This window comes from Zalophus californianus, chromosome 2, assembly GCF_009762305.2.
Source record: "Zalophus californianus isolate mZalCal1 chromosome 2, mZalCal1.pri.v2, whole genome shotgun sequence".
Lineage (NCBI taxonomy): Eukaryota > Metazoa > Chordata > Mammalia > Carnivora > Otariidae > Zalophus > Zalophus californianus.
Genome location: NC_045596.1, coordinates 118,226,198 through 118,246,036, shown reverse-complemented (window position 1 = coordinate 118,246,036; position 19,839 = coordinate 118,226,198). Strand labels below are relative to the sequence as shown.

General features: G+C 37.1%; 1 protein-coding gene across 1 annotated transcript in view; it reads right to left on the bottom strand.

The window, feature by feature from the left end:
- Positions 1 to 19,839, bottom strand: part of IL15 (interleukin 15) — a 367,286-nt gene that overhangs the window by 102,516 nt on the left and 244,931 nt on the right. Inside the window, exon 3 of the mRNA XM_027600407.1 lies at positions 4,809 to 4,865. The gene's annotated coding sequence lies outside the window, so the exon portion shown is untranslated. The remainder of the gene's footprint in view (positions 1 to 4,808; positions 4,866 to 19,839) is intronic.

The following is a 19,839-nucleotide window of genomic DNA, read 5'->3' as shown; positions in this document are numbered from 1 at the left end:
TATAAAATTGTGAAACAATCTATTGTGGGCCTATGTGGGTGCTTTATTCATTTCAACAAAAAAGTTTCAAAGTAAACAGTAAAACATAGACTTTACTGGGTAGCTTTTTGAATTAACCTAGAGGGAAATGGAGGATAGAGTGCTCTTTTGACCTGCAAAGGTAAAGAAAAGATCAAACCCTAACTTTCCATACTGCATGTCAACCACAGTCGAACCTTAAGGTAATTGCCTATGAAATCAGATACTAACTCGTTAGGTCGTTATTTAAAAAGCCTCTCATTATCTGATCCACTGAGTTTCATCACTCTTTATAATCTTGTGTAATTATATTTATCCTAAAAAACACATCACTTTGCTGCCTCCTTACTCCTGTCACTTCAAATACACCTCACTGGCTCCTTTTCTGGTTAGTATTTGACACTTTAAGCCAAATCCTCTTTCAAAGGGCCATCTCAAGAGGTTTCTCCTTCAAGGAGACTTTCCATATTCAATTCACACGTTCCTCTTCCTTTAGCATACTTCCTTTGTACTTGAACTTTGAACACACTTGTTTGTGGATGGGCATGTGTTTTGTTCTCAAGCCCTGTCAGGTGTGTATCTGTTTCCTCCTGGTGGTACCAGCTTGGCGATGGTTGGCCTTCCAGAAATCAGATTAATACAGGTATCAGAGCTGGGACAGACTGAAGAGAACACAGAATGTTTATTTTGTGTAATAATCCCTATCTTGGGAGCACCTGGGTGGCTCAGTCAGTTAAGTGTCTGCCTTTGGCTCAGGTCATGATCCCAGGGTCCTGGAATGGAGCCCTGCATCTGGGCTTCCAGCTCAGTGGGGAGCCTGCTTCTCCCTCTCCCTCTGCTGCTCCCCCTGCTTGTGCTCTCTTGCTCTCTCAGTCAAATAAATAAATAAAATCTTTAAAAAAATAATAATAATCCCTATCTTGTGGTGCTAGTTTTAGGGTTAGAGATAAGGGCCTGGCACACTGGGAACATGGGGCTTTGGAGAGAGATAAGGGTGGGGGTGGGGGTGACGGTGGGGAGGGAGAGAGACCTGGGTTCAAATACTAGCTTCACCATTCTGTGTGCTCCTGGACAGGTCCATTTTTATCTGCAGTTTCCACATTTATAAAATGATGACAAGCATACCACAGTTTTTAAGTGTTGTGAGAATTAATTTAAGATAATTTACATGATAAAGTTTTCATTAGTGTGAACAAGTTGAAGGGGGGCTGTCACCAACAGAGGCCAGCTGTTTGGTTGTCAGGTGGCCTCACCATATATAAAGTTCAACAAATTTAATATGGTCCAGCCTTCTGTTATATGATTTGGATGTTTAATAATATTAGGATTATATAACGTCATGTATCCAGATTCTCAATAGGCCAGTCAAATAACTGCTATTTTATCAAAACACTCTTTTCTCCTGGAAGGTGTGTAAATAGGCACCAAATCTCTTCCTCTCTGTTCCCATCACCCAGCAACCTTCCCTGATTCATACTTTGTTTCTTTCTGATGGTGTGATTGTGATCAAATATAACTCTGGCCTGGGAAACCCTTCTCTCCTCTCTCTCTCTCTCTCTCTCTCTCTCTCCCTTTCTCTCCCTCCCTCCCTCATTCTTTCTCTCTCTCCACCCCTACCCTACCTCCTATTTGAATTGAAAACACACATACAATGAAATAGAACATTACCCAGACTATTGAAGCTTCCTATAAACCCTCTCCCATTATATGTCTTTCTGCCCTCCCCTTCTTTAAAATACATCTCAGATCTTCCTTCTAGCATCTTTTCCCTTCTTGCTAAAGTATATCCCCCAGACATTCCTTCAGGGAGAATCTGTTGTGGTAGATCACTTATTATATGAAAACTTCTTTAATTTGGTTTTCTCTGAAAGATGTCTTTGCCGGGCATGATTCTAGGTTGAAAGAAACTTGCAACATATTGAAGATGTTATTCTAGTGCCTTCTGGCTTCTGTTACGAGGTTGTTGAGAAATGAAATGTTAGTCCACTTGCCTTTCCTTTGCTCATAATCCATCTTTTCTCTCTGCTTTGTCTAACACTTGCCATTTTATTTGGTTCTCTGCAGTTTTTCTAATTTCATACCTACATACAATAATTTATCTTATTTGGGATTTGTTGGTATCCCTCAGAATGAGCTCGCTGGCTCTTGTGAAAATCTCAGCCATTGTCCATTTAACTGTTGCCCCTTCAAGTCTATTATTTTTTTCCCAGAACTTTGATTAGGTATGTGTTGGACTAGCTCATTCTAGCTTCTATGTTCCTCAACCTCTCTTTTATACCTTTGTATCAGTTTGTCTCTGTGGGCACCAATTGTATGATTTGTTAGTTTCTATCTTCTGGCTTGTTAATTCTCTTTTAAGCAGTTATTTTGCAAACTTAGCTTTAATTTCACTGACTACATTTTTCATTTCTAAAAGTTTAATTTTGCCTTTTACCAACTATGCCTGCTCATCTTTGATAGATGTTTGATCCTTCCTCGTGTTTTTTATTCTACATTTTGTTTACATAAATTTATTAGTTACACTCGTACATTTTATATCTCTAATAATTCCAATATTTGTTCCATGTTAGTCCTGTTGCCTCTCACTCACAATTCCTTGTTTTATTTATGCATGTTATGATAGTTGATTATGAGCATATGTTTGTTAAAATTCTGTGGGGCTTTGTTGAGGCTCGATGCAAGGATGTATTCAGCAAGAAAGAATTTGCCTACTTTCTCTCTGTCCCAGAAAGCTACAAGCCCAGAGCTTTTTTTACACCAAAATTCTTTAATTGAAAATAATGTAAATTCAAGTTCAAAGCTCATTAAGGAGCAGGCCTATGGACAAAAAAATATTTTGGAAAACTATTGCTTCTTCTCCCTTTACCCAAAGCCAATCCTAGTCAGAGAAGCTCCTATTTCATCACTTCCCTGGTTTAGGTTGTTGTAAGTCTGGACTTTATACAAGACTCTCCAATCTAATTCCTCACTATACACTGGCCCTAATCTTTGTCGTGCCCCTCCTCTTAAGCACAGTCACTAACACCAAAGCTCTAAGCTACCAGAGATTATATTTCCCCGGGTCAGTGGGCAGTTCCAACTTTCAGTTCCTCCTAGACTCGTGCTCTTGCTTCATTCCTGGTTCAGAGAATTTTCATCCATTTCTTTAGATCCCATTTATTTATGTGATTGCTACTTTTAAAAAATCTTATTCAACATTTGAAAAGTTTTTTTTTTTTTTTACATGTCTTCCCAGAATTTTCAGAATTTCTGGGAACTTGTAATGTTGCTTGAAAACAATGACCTCATGTGAATATTTTAACATTGGCAGTGTGTTCACAATAGGTCAGGCTCAAAGAGAAATGCCCAGCTGGTTCTGTTTAGTTCCACCTTGGTTAGCAGTAGAGTTTTCCTTTCATGGCTTCATCCCTACCTATGATACTCCTACACCAAATGGAAGTACAAAATCTGGGATTGTTGCAAAGGGAGCTCGACACAGACAGTGGATGACAGGGAAGGTCTACACAGATAGACTGCTCAATGCTGAGTCTCTATCTGATGGTACCATCTCATCTACCCCTTACCTCTGGGCCAGGTCCTTCCTTTCAGTTCTGCCCACCTTCCCCTTCCCCCAGCCCCAATCATATTTAGTTTCCACAAGCAAGAAGAAAACTCTTCTGCAAGGGTATCTTTCTGTGCCAATGGTTCCTCTGGGTCATTATTTTTGCTTCTGTGTTGTCGCGCCATAGAGGTGGGAAGATAGGGAGGAAAAATCTCCCTGTAGAGTATCATCGAGAGAGCAGAGATAGACAAATGCACAGAAAACATGTAGATAAATTCTTCAAGGTTTTAGAGAGGTTCTTAGATTCTTCTTGCACTATTGTTGTTCTTCCTTTAGGTTACTCACCTAAGTAGTCTTCATCTCCTTGGATCTCATGCCAATGATTTCATGCCACTAATGTTATTTTATTTTGGTTCATTACTACTGTTTTCTAGTTCCCTGTGCTTAAGTGTGCAGATTCATTTCACTCAGTCCTACCGTGTCTTTTGCCTGCTGTACCGCGGTGATCACGGCACTGCAATCGTACAATGTCTGCCCCACCAGATCAGCAGGAGCGCTATTGCTTAGCCTTGCAACTGCACTGGTCACTGGACCTGTCCCAGCACTTTGTTGTTACCTTTACTGTCCCATGAAGTCAGAGTTTATAGGAACAATACTGCTCAATAAATATCATGTGCTTGAAGCCTGTGGTCAATTCAGTTCTCCCGGCCACAACGGTATTCAAGTATGATGTGACCTCTCTTTCAGGCAGATCTGAAGCTTATCTAGTAATTACGATTTGACTCAGGATTATTTTTAAGTTACTAATTAAATCAACTCTCCAACCAGAGCACAACTATCACAACTAATTTGCAAATTGATAAGAATGAAAGAAACCAGTATAACAAGTTTTCTCCTTTACTCTTTACTGTGTATCTGTCAGACTGGGGTCCATTGATTCCTTCTCACTCTCTCTCTCTGCCTCTTTTCCTCCCTCCCTCCCTCCATGAGTTCTGCTCTTCTTTCAGAAGGGAAATGAAAAATGCCATAGTTTCAAGATCTATTTTGCTCACATGGGGAAACATTTGTTTGAAGGCACAGAGTGAAAAGCTTCAGAAATTTGCAATAAGTTTAAATGGGGAAAAAAAAAGAAAGAGTCAGGACATTCTATCTTTTACCTTTTATACTGAGGAATGGGATGCTGGATTAAATATAAATTTTTATTAAGTAAAAATTAGGTATAAATCACGTAATTAATCTTATTACATACGTTACCAATGTTGTTAATAATTTCCTAAGACTGCCATCTTTTAACTCTCTGGACAATCTGAAAAACAGAATGAATTTAGTTTTTAGGTTATACTCTTATAAAATAAGGAGAAATTAATGCATACTTATTTTCTTAAAAGTTGGTATGCTCTTAAACAAGATAGAATGTACTCAGAAAAATGATTTAAGATTTATTTAAGCTGGTTCATAAATCTTGATTTTTTAGTCTCACTCTCCTAATTTATTTTTTTAAATGGATTCTGAGTTTTGAGGATATAAATATTTATTAAATTTTTTGGACCTAACAACTTCCTTACAAAGGAACTATAAGATACTTCTTTCGGTCTAAGGTGTCATGGAAAAATTACTGAGATACTAACAACACCATGAATGGAAAAAAGTTGGGAACCTCTGATCTAGTCCAATATTCCATATGATGCATTAGATAGTTTCTGAACAGATTCAAAGACTTATAGAGGAGATAGATCTATAACAAAGACAGAAGTGAACTAAAAAATAAAAAATGATGTACTGATTATAATACCTCCAAATCATGATTTTTTTTATTATGAAGCACAGCATGTATCAAAGACTTTATGGATTCTTAAATATTCCCTGTCCGTATTTGCTCAACTCAACACTAGAACATTTCGCTATTCTCTTCACATTGAGAAAAATCTCCTGTTTGTTGTGATCTCTTATCTGATTCCAAAGCCCACACACAAACAAGCTTTGGAGGATTCACGGAGATGGGAAGTACATATGTATAAAAATATTGTGGATTTCCTTTTATAAGTGAGTCAGTTACAGTATATTTGTTGTTGTCATCATTGTTGTCCATGTAATCTCTAATTACTAAGGGCTTATTTTTCACTTAGCAAATTTTTCTTGAGTCCACACTGGACAAGCATTATATTAAACCAGCGTAATGTGTGCCACAGACTTTTTATTATGGCACACATGATAATCAAATTCAAACTTGTCCTTTTAAAAAATATACATTTTACATAAAATAAAAACTAAAATCTTATTTTTCTTTACTTTATTAACTCATGGGTTGAGATGGATGTCTTTAAAAATTAGATGACTGGTAATTTGTGGATTAAGTTAGAATTATATTTTGTTAAATATTTAATAAGTGAGTGGCTATAAAAATACTCAAACTTTGATGAATACAGAATAAAATGCACAAGCCCCATCTAGTATACTTCTTCATCCTCTACCATCCAAATCCCATTTTCCTCTTCAGAACTCAAATTTACCTACATTGTGTGGTGCACCTTTTCATTATTTCATTATTTCAAATATTTCATTATTTCAATTATTTCGTTATTTCATATTTATATAATTCTGCTGTTTCTTGCTTATTTCCTCTCATTCATAAGTTCTGAAGCATTAGATTTATATATAAATCTAATGCATATATATATTATTTATTCATTTTCCTTATTTTTATTGAGAGATAATTTACCTATAACATTAAATTAGTTTAAGATGCACAACACAATCATTTGATATAGGTATATACTGTGAAATGACTACCAAAATAAATTTAGTTAACATCTATCACCTCACACAATTACATATAAATTTATATGTATAGGCAAATTTATATATATATAAAGATATATATAGAAAAATATAAACATGTACATGTTTTTCATGAATTCATACTTTTCCACAGTATGGGTTTGCCATAATATAGCAAATCTCCTGATTGTGATTTTATTAGATTGTTTGCAGTTTTTTGTTATTATAATAGTGCCTTATAAACATTCCTATTTATATATACTTGTGCACATATTGAGTAATTTTGTCATATATATTTCTAGAGGCAAAGTCCTTTGGGACAAAATATGTGTGCATTTAAAATCTTGATGGAGGGGGACCTGGGTGGCTCTGTCAGTTAAGCATCTGCCTTCGGCTTGGGTCACAATCTCAGGGTCCTGGGATCAAGCCCCACATCAGGTTCCCTGCTCAGAGGAGAGCCTGCTTCTCCCTCTCCCTCTGCCACTCCCCCTGCTTGTGCTTTCTATCTCTCTCTCTCAAATAAGTAAATAAAGTCTTTAAAAATAAATAAATAAAAATAAAATCTTGATAGATATGACCAAATTACCTTACAAAGTGGTTATAACCATTTGTATTATCAACAAAGTAGTAGCAGAGTGCTACTTTCCCTACCAACTGTCTTGAGGAAAAGTTTGCAATTTCATTTTTGGCCTATTACATGATCAAATATGTGACTATTCAATGTAAGAAAATGTCTTTAGGTATAATATCTGATATTTTTAACAGACCTAGCCCCGTTATGCATATACATTGTGTCTCTATTACCTACCAGTTTTTGAGAGAACTATGTTAAATGACCCAACTATGATTGGGTCAGGTACTTTTGTCAGGTACTTCTTAAATTTCTAACAGCTTTTCCTTTACTTTAAAGTTATTGTGTTAGGTGCATAAAAGATTCATAAGATATTACATGTTGGTAGATTGTACCTTATAACAATATATAAACCTGTCACATTGAATTTCTTTTGTCTGACTGGGAATATGTTTTCTGATAGTACCGTAAAGGATTTCTTTTAGTTAGTTCTTTCCTTGTTATATTATTTTTGGTCCTTTAGCCTTAAAGCTTTTGGCTTCATATTGCTTTATGGGTACCTCTTTCAAAGCACTAAGTGACTAGAATTTTAACATTTGTTTTTAAAATTTATTTTATATAGCTTAATCTGCAAACTTCTGTCTTTTGAAATGAATTAGTTGTGGTTATTTATAGATTTTGACTAGCTGACCATCTACTTTGTTTTCTTTCAGTTTTTAAAAAAATACTAAGAATATTAAAAAATATTGAGGTATAGTTGACATACAATGTTATATTAGTTTCAGGTGTACACATAATGATTCAAGTTCTATGCATTACCCAATACTGGGCACAGTAAGTGTAGTCACCTTCTGTCACTATACAATGTTATAAAATTATTGACTATATTTCCTATGCTGTATTTTTCATCTCTGTGACCTAGTTTGTTTTCCACTTACATTTATTCTTGTTTTCTTCTTTATTTGTTCCTTCTCATTATATTGCTGGCTTGAATTAGGTTTCTTTGGTTTGGAAATTTTACATCACATTTTTATTCATCTAGAATTTTTTTTATTATTTCTTAAGGTATAATTTACCCACAAGTGAGGTACAAAGACCTCGCATGTACAGTTTGATCACTTTTAAAAATGCAGCTGTATAATCTACATTCTTCCTCATCTAAGAAATTTCCTTCTGTTACTATCGCAGTCATACTGGCAACTCAGTAACAAGCACTGTTCTCACTTCTATAACCACAAATTAGTTATGCAAATTCTAGAATTTCATCTAAGTGGAGGCATACAGTATGTGTGCTTTCATGTCTGCCTTACTTCAATCAGCATGCGTCATAGATTTCCCTCCATGTTTTTGTGAATTTGCCTATCAGTAATTCATTCCTTTATTTTGCTAAGTAGTATTCCATTGTATGAAATACAAGAGTTTGTTTATCCATTCACCTCTTGTTGGATATTTTGTTTGTTTCCAAATGTGTGTTGTTAGGAATAAAGCTACAATAAACCTTCTTCTCTAAGTCTTTCTTCATGGATATATACCACTATCTCTTTCCGGGGACAGCTGTATTTGGTGACCAAGCTACCAACTAAGGTTTCTTCAGAAGGAGGAGATGACAGACATAGAGTCAGAAATCTTTTTGAGTCTATTTCTGAGGAGCAATTTCAACGCTCAAAAAATACTAGATATCTATAGGTGGTGGCAAGTTTGGCAAGTCCATTGAATATCTTGACCATTACCCATTATTGAGTGGTTTTTGTGATAAAAGATACATTATTTCCCAACTGCAAGTGGCCCAGAAAGTAAATAAAAAAAAACATGACAAAGATTATTTTTAAGGAACACAATAACATGGCTAGAATTGGCTGATCAGACTAGAAGAATAACACTGTTACCTGAAAAATGTGTCAATGTCAGCGAGGCATGACTGATAGCCCTGAAAAGGTTCAAAGACTTGATACAGGCAATCTTCTAAGAACAACAGTAGCAATGTTCTATGTGACGTGGTCTCCCCACCGCAAGACGAATGGGTCAACTTTTGGTAGGAGTCACAGGTCTGAGAGTGGCACCCTCTAAATCAAAAAGCAAGAGTCCTTTACTTTGTGCCAAGTCTCTGATAGTGAATGTGTTGCCATGTCTGGCACTATGGTGAATCAGACAGCAATGGTGGCATCTGAGTGTAGAAGCCTCCATTAATAGCTTGATTCCATGCATTCTCATCAGAAAGCAAGCCCTTATCCTGGGCATCTACTTATGTGACTCAGACAGTATCATCATTAATCGTGATTTTATTTCTATAGTTCATGGCCCCAAAGAGACCTATCTTTAATTTGTTTGTAGTTTTCCAGCTGACAAACCAGCTTGTTCATTGACAAATGTTAAAGAGTGAATAAGCACAACAAAGTTCAGTGAGGGGAGAATTGGGCAGCGCTATTAGAAATGCCTTGAGTCCTGCAACTGAGCAAAGTAACCAGGTCAATTTTTGATTCTGCATAGCTGGGACTGAGGCTGAATTGTGGCCACAATGCAGGACACACCATCAGATTTCAGCATGGCCAAGCTATAAGTGAAGTAGACATTTAGAGGAATTGTCTTGAATCAAGAACATCCAGTGGCTATGCTTCTGGCAGCAGAAGGGGTGGTTAAAGTTTCTCCCAATGAGACAGCTGTCACTTTCTCTTGTAAAGTCAAGAAGCCGCTGGAACCAGATCAATTGCATGAATACACCAGTTCCATTTGACAAGTACAGACTCACAACCCTTCCCACCTTGTCAGTTACAGAGTCTGGGTTGAACTGCCCCAAAATAGAAATAGCAGGCCAGAGAGAAACAAGGGCTCCTTGAGCTGGGAGTTTATTTTTGAGAAGAAGGTAATACAAGAGAGGAGGCTGAAACAAGCTAATAGCTAGGTGGGATTGGGAGGTGATGAATCCAAACCTCAAGGTGCACCTGCCAGGAGTAGCTGCCTCCCTTAGTCAGACTTTTCAACTGGCAAAATCATCAGTCATAGAGACTCACAGCTGAAAAGAGTCTTCAGTATAGGAGGCTTCACTAAAAACTTTATGGATTTCCTTGTTCTTCACTCACATATTTTATTCTCCTTTGGCCTAGATCCAACTTTATTAAGCCATGCTTTCAAAAACATAAATAAATAAATAGGCGGTAAATGTCTTTGTTTAGTCCTTTTCAATATCATATTGACAATTAATAAGCTATATAATTTAAGATTTATAATTATTCTTCCCTGGAATATTTAAAAATATAATTAAAGATAAAAAGGCATATAATATTAAATCACAAATTGCAAGAATGTGCCTATGCTAGAGTACTTTTATAGAAAAGTATACGTAAATATGGAACTCTCATGTCATTTTTGCCTTCTCCACACCATTTAACAAAATAACATTTTTGTCAATAAACATTTATTGAATTTTTTCTATGAGCCAGAGATATCACACAGCACTAGAGATTCCAAGATGAATGGGTAATACTTGCCCTCAATTCATCTGGAAGTAAATGGATGATTACAATATAGGGTTAAAGTCTTTCTTAGAGATAAATTCAGGATGCAGTGCTTACAAATAGGAAATAAGGCAAAACCAGGCTGGCTCAACTTCCAAGGGAGGTAGCTCCTTAGCGGAGTCTTGTTGTAAATAATACTCGGTTGAAAAAAGAGAAAGGATGGTAATGTTTGTCCCAGGAAGTGGGAGCTGTAAATTCAAAGACCCAGAACGTAAGTGGAACAAGTGTGGGTCCCAGGTTCTGGGAACCACAAGTCCTGCACTCCAGGTGGTATATGGCATATACTGTAGAGCAGAGATTTAGAAGCAGTTTCAGACTCAGATGCCTGCGGGGGCCCACAGTTATGAAGGTGGTCAGATCCTCCTATATACATATATACTCATATATATATATATATCAACCCAATAAAGTATGCATTGCCAGAAGTAAGTCAAAGAAATTATTTTACAATACTGAAGTAGCTAAAAATAATAACATTTAGACATGGTTGTGAGCCAAATTTAGCAACAGGTGGTGAATTTGCAATCCTGATTTAGAAAATACACACTGAAACCTTGTGTCAGGATCTTGCGGCTTAACCATGTGACCGTGGACAGCTCATTAAACTTCTCGGACACTGACTGCCTTCATCTATAGTCACTGCCAGTGCTAGATTCAATTCTAACAAGGAAGTTATAAAAATACTAAAAGCCTAAACCTAAAGTTACATGATGTCATTGAGGTTACAGGCAGCAACCAAATTCAACCTCAATTTCCATAATGTTGTGATGGATTCATTCTCTTTTACCTGATATTATATTATTTTCATGCCACAGGCTCTCCTACTAACATGTAAGCCTCAAAAGGCCAAAAACTCATGCTTTTTTTCCATCTTGATATGTCCCACAGTATTTCATCAGTGTCTCAGTAGTAGGTAAATAGTAGGTAATCATAGTCAAAGAGAACTTTAAACTTTAAAAAAGAGAAACATTCAATTTTCTTTCTTTATAAAGATTTGATTTACGTATGAGAGCGAGAAAGAGAGAGAAACCACAAGCAGGGGAAAGGGCAGAGGGAGAAGGAGAAACAGGCTCCCCACTTAGCAGAGGGCCCTTCAGGGCTCCCGGCTCCACTGATCCCAGGATTCCGGGATCATGAGCTGAGCCGAAGGCAGACACTTAACCAACTGAGCCACCCCCAGGCACCCTCAGAAACATTTAATTTTCAAAGATAAAACTGCATGCATCTTTAACTAAATAACTAACTAAAATGGAATTTTAGAAGGCAATCTTTTAATTAAAAAAATTTACCAAAATAGGTAGAAAACAAGAGACAAAAAAGACCAAAAATTGGTTTATTTTCCTAATGTGACACCAGGTCAAACATTTTGAATTCAAGAAACTATTTTCCTTTAATATAAAGGATACTGATGGGTTTTGTCCCATGGTTACAATATAGCACAATACTTTCTCAAATTATGTTACCTTTTTTGCCAGTCCTTTTTTAGCAGGGGTATAATCCTCCTGCCTAAAGCACAGCTATTTCCTGAATACTTTCAATTGAGCCTTCTCTGTGTTCTCTTAATGCTTTGCTTATACCATTATTATAGGGTTAGTTATGTAAAATCGTGGTTAGTTCTTTACCTGTCTCTTCCCTGAGGCTAGGAACTCCTCTAGGGCAGAAATAATATTTTATTCATCTTCATAGCTAAGATTATAACACAGTGTTTGGCATATAGTTGGTGTAAGTGGTAGCAATAAACAAGTGTAAAATTTTCTAATCAGGTTAAATTGTAGATTGTGCTGTTCTGTGGGTCCCAACCTGTTTCTGGAGAACAGACAGACAGCAGCTAGAACAATAAAGTCATTTCTCAGCTTTCACTGGTAAATGGGATTTTTGAGTCCCAAGTAAGACGGAGTCTTTAAAGACTTGGTTAGACCAGAAAAAGCCACTTTAAGTTCCCCCAATCCTTCTTAACACTTGGCCAAGCTGAAGTTCACAGCCTTTAACTATGAGGCAAAGTAGAAGACCAACCAACATCTAACTATAACTGAAAAGAGAACTGCTCAGTCTTCCCCAAATTCCTGACCCTGGAGTCCAGAGCAAACAAAATGGTTGTCTTCTTACACTAGTAAGCTTTGGAGTAACTTATTATGCCTTGAAAGTAATTGTACTTAATCTTGATTTTTTTTAAATATATGGTTGGAATTAATAAGCTAACATTTTATTTCGGAGTTTTTAACCATATTTATTAGTGAAATAAGAATATACTTTTCTGTTCTTCATTTGTCCACATCTTGAAGTATTCCCTGGATTTTTCTTATTTGAAAACTCTAGTTGTTTTCAAAAAGATATTTATGTGGCAAGAATTCCGCATTCATTTTTATTGCTGTGTAACAATCTACTATATAGTTAGTACCCTAAAACACCACAAATTTATTATCTCATAGTTTCCTTAAGTCAGAGAGGTATCATACCGCATGCACTAAAGAATCTAAATTCCTCTTGACCTCTCGCATTTTCTGAAGCCCCCAAAGAAAATCTCTGCTAGTCAAAGTTTTTTTTAAGGCTTTAGAAAGAAGAAGCATATGTAGGAAGTGTCCCCTTTTTTTTCAGCTTGGCAAGTGTGATTTTTATTAGGGAGGAAAACTTCTTATAAGTTCCCTACAGGGTTTTTGTTGTCCAGGACTGAGTAATATCCCCATGCTCCAACTTCAAGGGAAGCTAGGAAAGCAATTATGTAGAATTATCCAGAATATTCACTCTCTATTATGGGAAGCAGGCTCTTCAAGCCAAGAAACTGAGGGCAAGGGACAAGAGTGGATCCAAGAGTGTTTGGCAAGCAAAGTACTGGCAAGATTATAGGCATATAAGGACTATTATCCTCACTTTACAGGAGGGAAACTAAGACTCAGCATTTATAATACCGAAATGCCATGACTACTAACAAATAAAGTTCCTTGCAGCCACTGAGCATGAAATCAGGCTGGATAGCTCCCAATGAGTCTCACAGAGTCATTTATGACTTTGGTGAGACTGTGTAGAGATTTGGATCTAGTGCCAGTCTCCTATTAATGGAACACTCAAAACTGATAAAAGAGCTATTTATTTATTTAGAAAGTAAAATATAATTTTCACATAGACTGAAGCAACTGTACTTATAAGACCAGTGCATTCTTTCTCAATAGGTAAACCTAAAATGCGGTTACGGATACATGAATACATGCATATAGACACATGAGGCAGAAGGCTGTTTTGTGTGCACAGAATCAACACAGAGGATTAGTTCACAAATGAAATGCTTGGGACTGACTTAACAATAGGACCAGGTAACTTAAAGCCTGTTAACTAAGGCTTCTCTCTCTCTGGATAGTCAGTGCTTGGGTGGGCACTAAAAATGCTGTGCTTCCAGCCTCCATCCCTAGGCCTTAACAGCTGCAGACACCTCTTTAAGGAGTTTATACATCCTATCAGGGAACAGATCTTGAGAGTTCTGTGCTTTTAGATAATGTCAAGATCTTTGAGTTTATCCTGCAGTTGAATTATCAAGGAAGAATCTTATCTCTATCATTTCATGTTCTTGGTGGTGAGCTGGCATCTCAGTGTTGCCTCCAAATTCTGAAAACTAGCATAGATATTTTTCACTCATTTTTACTTTGCTGAAATTCCTATAAGTGATATGTTTTCAAATTGTGCCTTTTCTCTCTTATTTTTATTGCTCTTCATTAACAACACAGGTAAGCTTAGTGAAATTAAAATAACTATTAAACCTGAATAATAATTTTCTAGTAAAAAGAGTACAATAAAAACTTTACTACAATACTTAATCTTTTCTAAAAGCTTCCCTCCAAAATCTGTTTCTTTCTTTTTTTTTTTTTTAAAGATTTTATTTATTTATTTGACAGAGAGAGACACAGTGAGAGAGGGAACACAAGCAGGGGGAGTGGGAGAGGGAGAAGCAGGCTTCCTGCTGAGCAGGGAGCTTGATGCGGGGCTCAATCCCAGACCCTGGGATCATGACCTGAGCCGAAGGCAGATGCTTAACAAGGGAGCCACCAGGTACCCCCAAAATCTGTGTATTTCAAATACATTGTGTCTCATTTCCAAAAAGACCATTAGATAAGAAAAGTTTATATTATTATGTTTATGGTTATACTTGACCAGAGATTCAGAGGTGTTTTTCATTAAGATGAAGGTATTATTATTTGAAATAGATATCTACTTTAAACTGGTAGCTATAATTTTTTAAAAAGACAAGGTGTTATGGCAAATGCATGCTCAAAGTCTTCATTTAAAGAAATTAATATTTGTGAGATACAAAAACATATTCATTAAAAAAAGAATAGTTCGTATTTTTCCCCTAAAGAAACATTTATATGATAGTTACACATAAAAAGCCAAGTTAATGTGGAGAAAATACACTTTTGTTGGTATGATTTGTAGAAGTGAACACTTTACTAGAATTATCTACAAATTGTCCTAATGCAGCATTTAACTTCATATTTGGGGCATAGTCTCTATTTTCCAAAATTTTATCCATTAATATTATCATTATAGGTTAATGATAAAATACTATACTCAATATACATTGACAAGAGAAACACATTGAAGTGTCTCCTACCTGTCAGCACCAGGATTCCTTGATTAGCTAGCTTTGAAGAACACATAATATGCCTTATTTGAAAGGCTTAATGACTTTTATAACATTGTTATACTAAAAATATCTGACATTGGTATAGGAAAAGATCTTAAGAATTATTTTACTTAGCAATGAGCCTATGTAACAATGAAAACAATTATCACAGTGACATATGGTATGATTGGGAATTCTGTCACACTGTTCTCAGATGTGAGGAGGAAATGGAGTTTCTTTTTCTTCATATTAGTCTGTTGTTTTTATAAGACCCATGAAACTGAGTGGAGGAGTTGGAGTAGGGGTGCGGTTACAAAATGTAGTGTCTTCTCATAAATTGTCCCCAGTGCAAACACTTAATAGTCAGGTCTTGAGATATTACTCAGTTTTGTCATGCCAACCTCTGCCCTATGATTGTCTCTGGGAGTTGACTGTGCCCTTGTGGGTCGACCAGCAGGTGAATGGGTATAGGCACTAGCTTATATCTACGTGCAATATCCTTCCTTATACTACCCTTGGTCTTTTTGGGATTCCTCGGCAATGCCCTTTCTCTACCTGATCACTAGATTCTTTGCTCATCCCCTATGTCAAAGTTTGTGACTCTGGCACCTTGCCTTAGGAACTGACCATTTGTCACTTTCTGACTGGGATCTCCTCAGCTCTCACTGCGCCTTAATCCACTGAGGTCTGTTTTTTTAATTCCATTTGTTCCTGGTTAAGTGTTATCTGCTTTGTCCTAGGTTCAAGGCCTTTTGTCTCATTACTATAGTGAGTATTTCTGGCTAACTTGTCAGCCAACCTCATGAGATACCTATCAAGTCTCTCCACATGGTCCTTCTACAGTCTTCAATACATCATACATGGAAGTCAAAGAGCAGCCAACCTGGAGGCCTTGCTCTACCTATGTGCACTGCTACAGCTATTTCAATTAGGAAACCCTGAATTTGTGTGCAGGCACACCTCCAAGTCACCCCCTTCCAGACTACTAAGAAGAGGCATAGCAGAAACTCAAGGAGCTCTTTTACTCTGCTGGTTATTTCCAAAACTAGTCTCTCTCTCTCTCAACCCCTAGATTTGATAGGAGAAATGGGAGAAGAAAGTGAGTTTTCCTCCTTTATCCCATATCTCTTTCCTTCCCATATTTCCTCGAGAACAGAAGATATAAGCTTCCCTTTTGTTTAGCATCTTTCAAATTGTTAATCACTACCCAATAGTCACCAGGATATGGCATTAATTTAAAAGGCAACTGTTATTTTTTTAATGAAACAGAGTGGAAAATATAAAAATGCATTGTAAACTGGAAGGGTACATGAATATTGTTTTGTGATAATATCCTAGTTGTGCTGGGCCTGAGCAAAAGCCTGAACCATGCACAAAACCTCCAGCCAGCACACCCCCCAATATGTGTGTGCTCTTGCACAGGTCATTGGTATTCATACTTTTGAAAACCAGGATAATAAGGCTTATCTTGCCAGAGTATTTGTGAAGATTAGTGGAGAAATGAAAGTATAGTATCTGAAACGTTGAAGTATAATAAGTTATAGCAATTAGTGATGAATAAACTTTGTATTTGCCTCCACTATTGCTATTTTATATGCCCTCGGTTGACCTTCCCCTCTACTTAAATGAATGCTCAATTTTCTTTTAGTCATTTAGCTGCTTTAGGTGCAAGTAAGTTAGGTATTCCTGACTTCCTTCCTCAGAAAGTCAGCATTCTCTAGAATCTTTTGTTTTTATACAGCCAGTGTTCCAATCTCTAGCAGAACTGGCCCTAGAAGTTGTATTATGGTTCCATTCTCTGATTTGAAATGTGTCCTTTGTCACTCTTGGGGAGGAAAATTTTTCCTATTACCTTCAAGATTCTTTTGGACGGTCTAAGAATTAAATTGACATGAGACAGATCAAGAGGAGAAAATCAAATTTAATCACAAATGTACAGGGGCTCCATAAATATATGAGGCCCACAGGCAGTCAGGCAACTGAAGCGTATATGCCATCCAGGGCTAAGGAGAACAAGTTAGGGGTCTAGGACTTCAAAGGGAGAAAAGACAATTCACAGAAGATGAAAAAGAGTAAATGTTTGATAAACAAATGCTTGCTGGGCTATGCAGAAACAGTGTAACATAGGGAGGAATTTTAACAAACACATTTTGCTAAGTTTCTCCCTGTCTACAATCCCTAGCTCATATTATACCATAGTTATCTATGGTGATAGCTCCCCTCCCAGAGCAGGTCCTCTAGCTAAATTGTTTTAGGCAATTAAGGGGAAGGCCAAAGTTTCCTCCTGAACCTTCTGTTCCTTAAAAATAATCAGCCTAAAATCCACATGTCAAAAAGACACATTTTGGGGTGACAAATTTTGCTCCCCTGCATCTCAAATGTCTCCTTTCCCATTTGCACAATATTGAAATTATTCTGCTGTTACAATTGGAGTCCTGAATTTAGGTCTTGAAGGTGTTGGAATTTTAAGAATAACCAGGATTATTGGGTTGCAAGGGATTCCCAATAGACTTTATTGGACAGATGAGGAAACTAAAACCTAGAAAACTTAAATAATTTTCCCAAGCTTATATATTTCAATTCTGTTAACTTTATTTTTATAGATAAGGAAATGGAAACCCAAAGAGGTAAAACAGCTTAGGTCTGTATCAAAATGTAAATGTCCTCAGAACCAACTATGAAATCAAGCAATAAAATCTGTTGCCTAAGTAAAATCTGTACCTAAAGTTAGAGATAAAATGTAATGGGAGTGTATTTTGTAAACATTAAACTGATGCATTTTTATTTCTCTATTAAATCATGTTCATTGGTAGCCTTAAATTTCCAAAGCTAAGCTCAAGGCTTATTTCTTAAGGGAAGAAGAGTAAGGATACTTTCTAAAGCAAAGAACCCAATAGTCAACCTTGAGGTTCAAACCTGAATTTGTCACTCACTCTAGCAATAATTTCGTCATGCAAATCAGATGTCAAAAAAGAAAAGGATTTCTTAAGTTATTTTATTTCACTCTTTAATAACTAGAGGCTTGTTTGATGGGCTTGCTTATACAATATTGTATAAGGGAGATCTTATTCAGATCATAAGAAGAAAGGCAGGGAGATGGCTCCTTAGGGTACTGGTGAATGGTACAAAACTGAGGCAGAGGAGGGAGAATGGGAAAGTCAAACACCAGGGCTCTGGCTTGCCCTTGCTCACCTCCAAATATGTCTTGGACCAAGACTTCAAAGATTGCATCATTTGACTATATTACTTCCTCTCTCCCTGTCTCTATACCTTTGTGTCATGTAACTTTGCAGCGCCCACCCCTGCAGACAGGGTGATCTGCCTTGCCACTTGATTCTGAATTCAACCACCGACTTGCTTTATCCAACAGATTGAAACAGAAGGTGCAGCAATGTATTGTGAGCCTAAACTTCAAGCAGTCTTCCTGTGTCTGCTTGCTTTCTTGTGCCTCTGTCCGTACCATGAGCATATGCCCAGGCCAGTCTGCTGGAGGATGAGAAACACATAGAGCATCACTGAGTTGCCTTGCAACTGTCAAAGCAGCTTAGAGAAGTAAACACCCGGCTAACCCCCACACAAGTGAGTGAACCCAGCCAAGATCAGTAGAAGTACCAAGCTGACTCCAAACATGTGAGCAATAAATGTATAACTCTGTATGCCTCTAAGGCTTACTGGTTATTTGTTATGCAGCTTTATTTTTAGCAAAAGCGAACTGGTATGGGGTTTTAAAAACATTAAAATAGGGGCGCCTGGGTGGCTCAGATGGTTAAGCGTCTGCCTTCGGCTCGGGTCATGATCCCGGGGTCCTGGGATCGAGTCCCGCATCGGGCTCCCCGCTCAGTGGGAAGCCTGCTTCTCCCTCTGCCTCTCTCTCTCTCTCTCTCTCTCTCTCTCTGTCTCTGCCTCTCATGAATAAATAAATAAATAAATCTTTAAAAAAAAAAAAAACATTAAAATAGGTATGATAGTGGTAGTGGTATGCTTTCCCAGAAAGCAGGAGAAGTCATTGAACATAGTTTGAAGCAATAGCAGCAGCTGAACATAGTGATATAGGCAAGCCTGATTCTGTCCTCAGTTCCTTAATGCTTGCCTGTGGCATGAAAAAACTGAGATGTGCCCAAATGACACAGTGAGGGCAAGCAGAGGTGCTAAGAGAGCCAGTGGACCAGGAAAGTCTTCAGGTCTGGCAGGTGGAAACCAGCACATGCTGTAGCAAGCCAGACCCATCCAGGTGCACATGGCATCAGCAGTACCAGTCTTGGGAGCACAACAGAGATTAGTTCAGAGTCTTTCAAAATAGCTTGGAATTTGCAGGGTCTTTACCTCAAGGCAGCAGAAAATGATTATCAGATTGTTAATAAAAATGGTTGTGGCTTGTTGTTGTTTTTTTTTTTTCTCATCTACAATTTTGGCTGGCAGAAGTAGCCTTAACTCAGCCAGCTGACTGAATTCTTTCCAGGCCTCCCCACAGGATATTAGTGGTCCTGGCATGGGCTTCTCTACACTCTACTTCAATTGCCCTTTCTTTTAAGATCCATTACTAGAGAGAGACTTCTATTCCATAATTAGAAATAAAAAAACAAATAAAATACTCCTGAAAGCATAATTAAGTTTGCACAAAGGTACAGCAGAGAAAGGAAATGAATGTATAGAATATAAACTTCTAATTTATTTATAATTTTGCTTCTTGTCTTTAGATTATATTTTCCCAAATTGCATCCTTTCGAACACAAGTGCCTTATGAGGTAATACAAAACAAGTACATCGTAAACAAAACTCCCTATAGCAAAACAATATGGGACTTGAC